We start from the raw sequence: 8,407 nt of genomic DNA on the forward strand, positions 1-8,407 counted from the left end.
GAAACCATTAAACTTGCATACCAATCATAGCAGGTTTTCCATCTGACTGAGAACAGCTAACTCTTAACCAACAGGCAGCCCCTTTGCCATCTCTCCAGTGGTTAGCTGAATGATGTTCAGTTTTATCGTAGCGCGGAAGGCCTGCTTTCTACAGACTGATTTTTAGAATCACGAAAACAAAAATTAAGTCCAAATCATTAATTTCATAGCTTTTTTCCACTCCAATCCTCATTTGAATTCTGAGGACACATTCAAACCTTACTTATCCTACTATAACTGCTAAGCTGATGAAAAGTATCAAAGCAAGGAGAGGAAATCACTGCTTCCAGCCATCCTTGCTGCATGGTAAAGGAGTGGGTGGAAGAATTTACAGATGCTTTGCTTTGCAGGTCATTAGAGCTGGCCTCATTCGTAGCTTTAACAGAGGGCTTGTTGATCCTATGGTCTTTTTCCATATTGAAGAGGTAAGCCTAGCTCTGCCATTCCACGCAGATATTTTGGACCTGGGTGAGGAGATTAGAAAAGGATAACCTCACTTGCTTGGCTTACTGACAACTACCCTCAAGGCAGAAGAAACTTTTCATTGCACTCATCTGAGAAAGACTCTTAGACCAGGACACTAAAAACAACTGCAGGATCTTCTCTCAGACACACAGAGTGAGTTTAGAAAACAAAAGCATAGGAAAAGATTTAACAGAAGGGGTTCTTACACGACTCAGGACTGCTCAAATCACAAGAAAGCTCAGGCCTTGGCCCCCTTTGCCCAGAATAACCAAGTAATTCAATAACCTTTTCTTTCTGTAAAAGCAAAACAGCAGAAAATGTCTTTTAAATAAGCTGTCAGCATCATCTGACAATATTTAGTTATCATAAACTAAACTCGGTGCTTAAAATCAGAAAGAAAGGCAACAAGTAGCCCTGGTAAGAAACAGCAAGCTCAAATAAACAAACACAAAAACCGTGCATCTTGTCTTTTTGTGAAGATTAGTGTAGTTCTAATTTAATAATTCATCCTCCTCTTGCATTTTCTGAATTGAACTTGATTAAATAGATATTTTCAACCTTAGTTTTATTATTCAAAGTTTGTAATAATTTAGTTCTAAGTGACAGAGATAAAGGAAGAAAACAAAGCAAGAGTGAGACCTGTAATCACAAATTTTTTCTTCCATGCCCAAAGGCCTTTTATTATTTCATCTCAGCAGATTCAATCCCTAGTCAACCTACGATACTGAACAAATTGCATACAGATGTAGAAAATAATGTAGAGAAGAATCCTTCTGAGTTTTATCAAAGTATAAATGACCTATGTTAAAAGAGTCAGCATATGCAAGACAAATGGATTTCCATGTTTTAAAACATTTAGAAAAAAGATGACATTTTGCGAAATTACTTTGGTGCTTCTTGACTTGGGAAGTGGATTTGTGACCTATCTTGAATGTAGTGGCAGAAAGTTTATTAAAGAGTATTTTAAAGTCTGAGGCATGGTACAGAAAATGACCACAATATTAGTACTGAAGAGTTAACCTGGATAATACTGCAGTGAAGGTCTCTAATCCAGTAGCAACATTACCTGTTGTAGCACTTCCTCCCAGTTTTGTTTGAACAGCTGTTAAACTGGAAATGAACTTGTGGATTTAAGGGCTTACAGTCTTTTCCTTGTAGAAGGATAACAAAAAATAACCAACCCACAAACCCAAAACAATGTTAATGGTTACTTTTTGCTGAATGCCCTTCTCAAAGAAAAACAGTAATTAAAACAACCTCTCTTCAATTACTGTTCAGCAAACATGGTTGCTTCACCATGCAACAAATGGAACGAGAAAATTTTGAACCAGCTATTCACAGTTTACTACCTGCTAGATATACCTGATGCTAGCTGCTATACAAACGTGCTGAGATACACTTTCATTACTTCAGGGATTTTATAGCTAAAGGGTATGAACACATGATCAATGGTATTTGAAGTATAGCTGTTAAAGTTAACTATATTTCTCAACAGCTGAAACACCATAGCTAACAATGTACTTGGTTGTGATGCAAGATGTGCGTGTCTCATGGGAAATTAATCTTACACAGAAGCAACATGACATATTAATAAAAGGCTACAGTTTTGTCTAATTGTTGTTCTGATTTTTTTTTTACAAAAGAAATATCAAATTAAAACTGGGACATTTTCTGATTATTTGTAGCCACATTAAAGCCACAGTCCTCAAATACTGCTTTCCCCATCAGGTCCTACTACCTTGTCAGTGATGATAAAGCAATGCTCCTATTACTACTACTACATTCAGTACAATAACCGAGCAAAGGCAAGTGCCAGTGGCTATATAAGCAGAACAGAGATATTTTGTCTTTAAGAGCTCAGAGGCTAATCAGGAAGATAGCAGCGATGATAGAGAAAAACAGAAAGATACAGCAGTTTGCCCAAGCGGCAGACAGTCAACAAGCAGATCATGGAATAATACTTGCATGCTACGGAGTTCCCCGGACACCTCCTATCCTGGGCCTCATGCTTGTTCCAGAGAGTTAAAAGATCTCAGAAGCCACGGCTCTATTAAAATGTCTTCTCAGCTAAGTGTAATTTGTTTTATTTTTAAAGATAAAGAATTCAATTCTCACAGGAACTCAAATTATTCCATTGACTCAAAGAGCAATTGTTTTCCACCTATGCTTATATTTTTACAGAACTGAGTTCCTGCTTACCAGGACATCCTGTCAAGAAAATCCTTAAGAATGCAATAAAATTCCAAAATGTACTTAAACTCCACTGACTTCCAGGAGCTCACACAGAATCAGCCTTCAGAGCTCTACAAAACTGTGATCTCACCTTTTCAGGCTAGATTGTCTTTTATATATCTGACCTATATAACAGGTTATGCATATGCATATGTCTCTGAAACACTTGTGAGATGACACTGTTTCAAAAACCCAGGTGGCAACTCTTACATTGGAGAGGGGAGAGGGGAGAAAAAGAGAAGAAAACCTAACTAATCCAACTTTTCTTTGGATTAGTTGTTGGAAGGACCTCATGATCTTACAGACTACACTAGGAGGTTTTGTTTTCTTCCTTCAAAAACATACCACCTGAGATTTCAGTTGTATACAGTAGAAATGTGGTAGGCATCTAGATTATTTACTTGAATTAAACAGTTTCAGTTTGTATATACAGTGCATCTCATGTACATTTCTAGGATATGCTGCTTAAGTAAGAACCCTCTCAGGACTCAGTTGACTAGTTACAACCCATCGCTGCATAGTCAGTCAGTGAACAAGTGTGTTAATCAAAATTCCAATAAAAGTGGTGAAAGTTCCACTTTAAAACGAATATACTTCTCAATAACACAATTCTTGCCCACTCCTGCCACACACTCAAATCAAAGGGGTTTTGGTTTTGTTTAAGCTACAAAGCACTTGCCACCACTTTCAAGGCAGGCATCAAAACATATCACTATACACATTTCTACCAATAAGTCAAACAGTAGCTTTGGTTTTGTTCCTCCATCTTACTATATAGATTTTTTTTGAGGCGATCAGGCTCAGGGCATGTGCAGTGATGGAGATGCAAGAATATTTTCTTGCCTACCTCAGCTGGAGTCCATGGAAACAAATGGACCATCAAGTCTCTCCTCCACTTGTGACATGGGCTGGAGTTTCCCCCTGGTTTCTTTCGTCACTGAAGGGCGATGACAGTTTATATGTCATGCACAGCCTCTGATCACACTCCTGTTGTAACATGAGAGGTAGCTGAGGTTAGAAAACTCAAAGAGGCATGTTACTTGAACATAACAAATAGGGCTCAGTGAAAGTGACACAGGATAGCAGCAAATGCTTGCAAACACTGTGTTTGCCAGTATGCTGTCTGTCCTTGTTCACAGGATATTACAGATTCAGTACCAGTTTACAAGGGAACAGGGATGGGAGATAAAAGAGACTAAAAAAATAGATAACAACTATTAAATAAAATTAAGACTGGCAGTCCTAGGTTGAAATGTTCAACAAATAATTTTCCAGGCCAAGTAAACTGTTTATCAGTGACAACTTCCCAGCTATTACTTTGCATCCTTAAATTATCCCATCTTTTTGATGTGCCACAGTACATACAAGGGACAAAAATAAGCTGTCAGAATTCAAACGTGTTCAAGAATACAGCTTTATGGCTGTAACTGCTATCATACTCTGAGCTAAAAAAACAAATAGGCAGATTTCAGATCTCACTCTGAAGGGAGTCCCTGTACTTTTGTGTGAGTATTTATGTAACTGAACGTAAAACATTTTATTACAACCTGATCACACACTGGCAATAGCACACTGAGCTCCTCCACCTCTAAAATTGATGCTTTAGAGGGACTATTACACTAAACTGAAAAGTTAAAAATAAACTATCGCCAGAGGTCTTTGAAGAATAACAGTTATTGGTACATATTGACACAAATGCAGAGCATTAAAGGTTGTAACTTAAAACACAGGAAACATTCTTATAACATCACAAATTAACTCACAGAACATATAAATTGATTTGACCCCACTATGTTTGTATATTCAAACATAGCAACTTAAAATACCCAGCACACATGTTAACTTATGCTATTTCCTCCTTTGTCTGACTTCTAATTAGAACTTGCTAGTGTAAACTAAAGGATGCATCTAACCCTTCACAATCATATAAGACAAAACGGAAGTAGAAATATCCTTTGCATTTGCTAATGTTATCATATTAATGATTTGTATCAGCTTTCAGCCGTACATCTCATCAGAATGGAAAGCAAAAGGAACAAGCGAGTTGCTGTTCCTAACATCAGAGATGGGAGTTCTCTCCAAGAGGGATCAACTGTAATGGAAAAATAAAGAGAACAAATTGAATGTTATGATCTGCAGAAAGTTACACAACGTAGGGAGAAAACGCCACAGCCTTCTAGCATTCCAGTGACTACATGTTATTTCAGGAAGATCTCCAGCTTTTCATGTTACTGTGCATGGCATAACTTACCATGGAAAAGTCAATATTTTAACTAATGATTAATTTTGTCAGTTTGCCATAGGAGACAGTAAAGCAAAACAAATATACAAACACACAAAATAACAATTACCTTTAAACCAACAGGTTTCAATTTCTCCTTTCTCAAAATCAGCTGAAGGGAATGTTGTCTGTCTTTTCTAAAGGTAATACCAAGTGGGAGGCTGTCAATGGAAATTTTTATTCAAAGAAGAAGGGTTTGTTGGTTGTTTTTTTTCTTTGTTTTTAAGAAAGCTACGACCAAATAGAAGTATATTGCATAATAGTAAGTCTGCATTGCATATAAATTCAATTATACAGTTTACCACCATGAATTCAGTAATCGGGATCATATTACCTCCAACTGTGAAACATTCAAGCACCTCATGGAAAGAACAGGGCAGTTCTTGCTGTGGAAACACCTGCAGCTGGCGAGCCAGGTGCTGTCTCTGTAGGAGCTCAGGCAGCTCTGCAGCCACTTTAGCCCCACAAGGAAAGTTCCTGGAGGACACGATCGAAGAGTCATCACCTGCAGCTGGCCTTCAACCTCCTGCACCTACTTCTTGTGTTTCCCATGAAGGTCTTTCACTTGCACATTGCTCCTGTCTACCCCTGGTTCTACTGAAGCCAGATCAAACCTTCAGTTAGTTAACTGCTGTTATTGATTACATACAGCATGATTAATCTTACTATGTTTATTGTAATTTATCCAGCAATAATAAAAAACAAAAAAGTACATTCTCCTCTTTATGTACTGACTTTCAGCAACTAGCTATTTTTGTCAAATACATTTATTAATCCTAAAAATGTAACACAACTTTGCAAGATCTCTGGCAAAAACCTTATGCAAAATACATAAAATATATGACATTATCTTTTTTTTCCCCTCAAAAAAAGGATTCTCTTCTTTGCATATAATAATAGCATTGTCCCTCAAAAACTGCTTACAAAAATCTTCATTTTGGACTTTTCTATTTTTTGTTGTTGTTGTTGTTTTGTTTTGTTTGGGTGGTTTGGTTTTTTCCTGTTGTTTTCTGTGCCTTAGTTTGCATTGACCAATGGAAGAAGGAAAAATATAAAGGAAAAAAATATAAAAACTGTAATCTTAATTTTTGTATTACTAAATTCTTGATTTCACTGATGGCAAACATGCAAGCAAAAAAATAGTCGCCTTTGCAATGTTGCCCCACCCCAGATATGTAAAAATAGTCACCAACCTAATTCTCCTTGCAGAAAATTAAGAACATAAAGCTAAAATATCATCAGACATCTGAGTATATGGTACTGATTGATTTTGCTACCTGAACACTTAAATTATATTGTAGCAATAAGTTAAAGTTCTCTGGACCTAGAAATATACTGGTCTGAAAAACTCTCTAACAAAAGCTCTCCAAATAAGGTGAGGAAGTATTATTTACTCAACTTGATAATGCCTATTTCTACTGTATTTGTCTTACACATATACAATACATTTGATTAATATGAACAAATAATTTGTATGGAACTGGCCAAGACTCCAAGTTTCACGTACCTCTCAGAAAACAAAAAGAGCATGAAGAAGACTTAGTTTGCTTTTACACATAGGTGGTTGTCACAAGTGGAATAATCATAATTACACTTCTTCAAAATCTGCAGGAATCCTAAACAATTTAGAAACAATTAAGTATATGCACTTCAACAGGCAAACTGAATGCAATAAAATAGCCAAGTGTTACTGAGTAATTATAATTCATGAAACATCAGCCATGCAGTTTGCTTTCAAAACTAGTATTGAGAAAAACTACTGAAAATATAGGAAAATAAGTTCTATATTTAATTAAAATTAAAAGGAACATAGAGGTTATTACCATAACACCATAGAGGTCATAATATAACACAAAATTACATAACACATACACTTAGTGATACACTTTTCTGTCACATACCCGTGTAACACTTAAGTCACTTGTTCCACACTGAATCGATACATTACAGAACTGTATGAAATCAGGTCCTCCATATGCAGGTCTTCTCCAGGATCCTCATATGAATTTTCATCAGTGTAACTGCTGTGGTCTATTTTATACAATTACATTATGGTCCAGACTGTATGTCTGTTGCTTTACTATGCTTTATTCTTTTTTCAATTCAGATCAACCTCGGGGACACTACATTCCAATTTCAAATCTGCAGACACAGCTGAAGGTTACCCCTTTGCCTGCAGAACCTTGCAGATGGCTCATTCAAGCTTAACTTGCCATATGTAACTTGAGCCAAGGACCTTTGAAATAAATGGGAAGACAGCACTTTGAAGTCTGCTACAATGATGAAAACAGTGACAGTTCTTGCTTATCCCCGATCAACTTTGTTAGAATTGCTAGCAGGAGGTGACCTGGTTTCGTTAAGAAAGGGAACCTCTAAACTTGAGTGTATAACTTCCTTGTAAATGGGACTTACACCTGTAAACTTGTTAGTTTGTTGTCATGGAGCATTATAGTCTTTAAAAAAAAAAGGGGGGGGGGAAGTTGAAGACAAACAGTCTCATAACAAAACACAAGGCTTCCTAGAAAAAAATAAGACCCTCTGATATAGACTCTGTAATTATAATTACCCCTATTAGTGGCATGCCTTCTTCAGCTTCTGAGAAAAACACAAAGTGTCTTCTGCTTATTTTCTGGAGAAAAGTAATGGCTTTGGAAAAGATTACTGTTAGGATCCAGTGTTGGGTCTCCAAACCAAACATGTAACGTACAGATGTCCATGCAGAAGACTGGGATCCAAACTATTAGTAGAGAAGGAAGGCAGTGTTAATCACTAAATATATCAACATCTTCTATTGCTGGCTATTCTCATTGCTAGCAATACTACTATTGTTACTTCTTTTTTGCTCTTCTGAGCAGAAAATCTGCCATATGATAAATAGATTTGAGTAGAGACCCTACTGTGAGATAAAGGATTATGCTGTTCATTTCAGCATAATTGTCCCTGCTGCAGTTGAGAAAGAAGCTGAACTCTTCTCCCATGAAAACTAGAAGCGAGATGTCCCAACGCAAGTTCGTTTTACAAAACACTGACATGTCCAAAATGAATATGAACAGTTTACTAATGACAGAGCCTTAAAATTAACTGCTGATAACTCAGGAATTTCACATGCAGTCACCCTCTGAAGTTACAGTTTTACTGTCCTTGTAGATAAAAATTTCTTGGTTATCTAACTGTGGTACAAGAGGGCCTGTGGGAACCCTTTTCAAGAGTTTTACTGCAGTAAACAACTCAGTCTGAGAACATGAAGAATTTGATTGTTACTTAGTTGTAAAGCAGTATTTTTCCCAGTGATTGTTACTTAGTTGTAAAGCAGTATTTTTCCCAGTGCTCATTAACAGAATCAAGAAAATAGAGGTAGCTAAGTGGGATGATGAAATCCAGGGCATCTGA

This window comes from Phaethon lepturus, unplaced genomic scaffold (genome assembly GCF_000687285.1).
Source record: "Phaethon lepturus isolate BGI_N335 unplaced genomic scaffold, ASM68728v1 scaffold2004, whole genome shotgun sequence".
Classification (NCBI taxonomy): domain Eukaryota; kingdom Metazoa; phylum Chordata; class Aves; order Phaethontiformes; family Phaethontidae; genus Phaethon; species Phaethon lepturus.